The following is a 3,098-nucleotide window of genomic DNA, read 5'->3' as shown; positions in this document are numbered from 1 at the left end:
ATAAACAACAATATTGATGGACCCACTTTTTAAAGGCATTATTGTTATTTGGTAAGAAAAAATAGTGTAGTTAGGCTTCATTAGCTTCATCATTACTTACTAAGGGGGTAATTGGGAATCTTTAAAAAGTAATAAGGTATTTAGCATATTATACTGTGAGGGAAAAAGTTCCATAAGTTACACTTATGTTTATTAAGTTATTAAAAAGTTATAAAATGGTAAAACAAATAGGAGTTATGTTTCTTTGTTTTGTTCATAATCATGAATCATCCATCTTGCTTTGTTCATATAACACAATCATGTGTAGCAATTATATATCTGTTACGCAAAATCTACACATTAAAACCACAAAAGTTTCAACGGGGACTAAAACTCCGGCTAGCTATCCGAGTAACGAGTGTAGGAAAAGTGGTTCACTGACTTAAGATAATAATAAAAATATAATAACGATACTCTCGTTAATCATGGGAAATTCACTTAGTACAATACCGTTTACAAAAGTACAATAAAAGAATATAAAATACAAATTTATATACCGAAATGATTCAATCCATATCTTACAAGGAGTGCTTCCATAAGCTTTCTTCTAGCATCCATGTCTCGAGTCTTCTTCACTTGAGTCTTCAACAAATGTTTCTTCAAAACAACAATTCCATTATTGAAATTGGGTAACGGTTTTGGTTGAGGATCGTGTTAGACACGAAGCCCTTAAAACAGATTTCGTGTCTACTCTCAAGCACGTTTGTTTCCCAGTGTATAACAACCAGAACAGTATGTGTAATACCGAAGATGGTCACAAACCCGAGGAAGTCATCGGCTATATTGGTGTTTATCAAGATGTAGGAAAATTTGTTGAAGTTGTTTGACATAAGTATAGAGAGTGCTCATACCCAAATTTTGTCATGAGTATTTGTAAGTGACTCTAAAATATTTTTTAAGTGTTTTACAACATGAACCAACAAGTTCATTATATACTTATACAAAATGAGAAATACCCAACCAAAATTAATATGTCATAAACAAGATAATAATCTTGTAATAAACTTAAAATTAATTATTGTAATTAAGATGGTTAAATACTTTTAATTAGATTTAAGCGGTGAATCAAAACCATCATATTTATTCATGACATGAGTTGAAACAAACTATTTGACCAGGTCCAAATAACTATTCGCAACAATCCGTTATGCAGGCGCGACACTCATGCGCTCCTACATGGGACACAATGTCAAAGATAATCCAATTCTCTTATTTGGTTATTCCAACCATACAACTTCGAGCATTGGTTATTAATAATCTATTGTTTTTTTTAACTGTTTCAGATGTTCACAATAGCCGAAGGTTTTCATTATCATAAAACGTTTCTTAAGTAACAAATAATTCACTTACAAACATAATATAAATAACTGCAAAACAATTCTGTATGTAAATTACACAAAACACTTCAAAAAATATACGCGCTTAAAAAATGTAAACTAGAACAAAACAATAATGGAGGGCAAATGATCAGACAGAGCTAATACTACTAGTTGAGCCATCATTCTAGCAAATCAAACCAATAGGGAATCTATTCATCATCACCTCATTCACCAATCCATTGTTCAACATCAAAAGCTAATTTCAAAACTTAATTCAATCAAAATAATAAAAATAAAATAAAAAGATCAGATAGAGCTAATACGTTGTCGCCATCATATCGGCAATCAAACCAATAGGGAAAACAATTTCCATCATCATCTCAATTTCAAACAAAAATTAAAGAATAAATATAAAACGGCGGATATCGAATTGGGGTTTAAGATGAAACAAGAGCTGACTGCTAGCGTATATATACATGTGAGGGCCGCGTAGGGTTTGTATTCGGTATGTTGCATAAATGGTCCTTGCAGATGTGTTTAGTACATACTTGGTTCTTGGGAAAGAGTTTTTACTACGACTATACCGGACATTTTTGGTACCAACAAGGGCACAGCGCGGGGTGACCAGGGTCATTGCCGGTTTTACGGTTTATAAGTAAATTTCACGATTTTTGTCCAAAAATTTTTATATGTATCAAACGCGGTCACCCCCGAGGTGTTTCTCCAAAAAACTACCGGTCACCACTGAACATTTTTTTTATAATATCCCATCATTTGATTCTTTTTATATGTATAAAACCCCGCATTTATATAAACAAATACTAGTATAATACTAAAAGCTTTGTGTTTATAAAACTCAATGAATGGGGCTAATTGTAATAATGATACACTTGTTTAAACAATAAAAAAACAATGGGATTGCCGTTGGGTTAGGGTTTGGAAACCATCTACCATTCATTCGGTTTAGAACTCAAATTCACTGCCATACCGAGTCACTGAAGACCACCGACCACCACTAAGCACAGACTGTCTTTTGCCCGTTGTTGGCTACCATCCTAGAGACCATTAGCCACCACACACAGGACAACGCCCTCAACCTTGGAGACACCACACACATCGCGGAATCGAATAACTGCACCCTTCCACTTGCATTATCATGAATACTTTAAGTCTTTCTTGGTTAAAAAAATATCTAGTTATTATTATAAGAACAATCATTTAAGAAAAAATAGATATTTAGATGTCATATTGTTTAACCCGACATTTTTAGGTCCGTGACTTCGATCGCCGCAGTGACTAAGCTCAAGCTTCGCCACTTGATACCGATACCATTTTAAATTTTTGAGATCGATATTATAAGTCCTTAACCGGGTCAAGACTGTTATAAGCTACCAAATGTGAAATTCCTTTGGATATCACCATGAGAACCACAATGAGTATAGCAAAAACGAAGGTTACTATATAAACACTTCTTTTATTGATTGCAGAACACTATTACAACCAATCTAAGAACAAGTACACTGCATAACGGTTAGAGAATTAATCCCAAAACCTAGGCCAAACTTGTGTTTATATACTACACAAGTTCGCATATTACATATAAGGCGAACTTAAGTGACTTCGCTTAACTTAAGTTAGTTGCCAGCCTACTTCAAACATAAACATAACACTAACGACAAAACATAATATTTACTTATTACAGACTCGATTACAGACAATCATCTATTAAAATATTATCAC

General features: G+C 33.4%; 2 non-coding genes across 2 annotated transcripts; both read right to left on the bottom strand.

Annotated features, from left to right (window-relative positions):
• Positions 1-1,500: 1,500 nt before the first annotated feature.
• On the bottom strand, positions 1,501-1,588 carry LOC143601868 (small nucleolar RNA Z102/R77). Its single transcript, XR_013147736.1, has one exon. It is a non-coding gene; the product is annotated as a small nucleolar RNA Z102/R77 (small nucleolar RNA).
• A 70-nt stretch (positions 1,589-1,658) lies between these two features.
• On the bottom strand, positions 1,659-1,744 carry LOC143601867 (small nucleolar RNA Z102/R77). The gene has a single exon (XR_013147735.1). It is a non-coding gene; the product is annotated as a small nucleolar RNA Z102/R77 (small nucleolar RNA).
• Between the last annotated feature and the right edge of the window lie 1,354 nt (positions 1,745-3,098).

Source organism: Bidens hawaiensis, unplaced genomic scaffold (assembly GCF_021521415.1).
Source record: "Bidens hawaiensis isolate Kalapana, Puna unplaced genomic scaffold, B.hawaiensis_p1.1 tig00057330_1, whole genome shotgun sequence".
Taxonomy (NCBI): domain Eukaryota; kingdom Viridiplantae; phylum Streptophyta; class Magnoliopsida; order Asterales; family Asteraceae; genus Bidens; species Bidens hawaiensis.
This window is presented reverse-complemented; position numbering and strand designations above follow the sequence as displayed.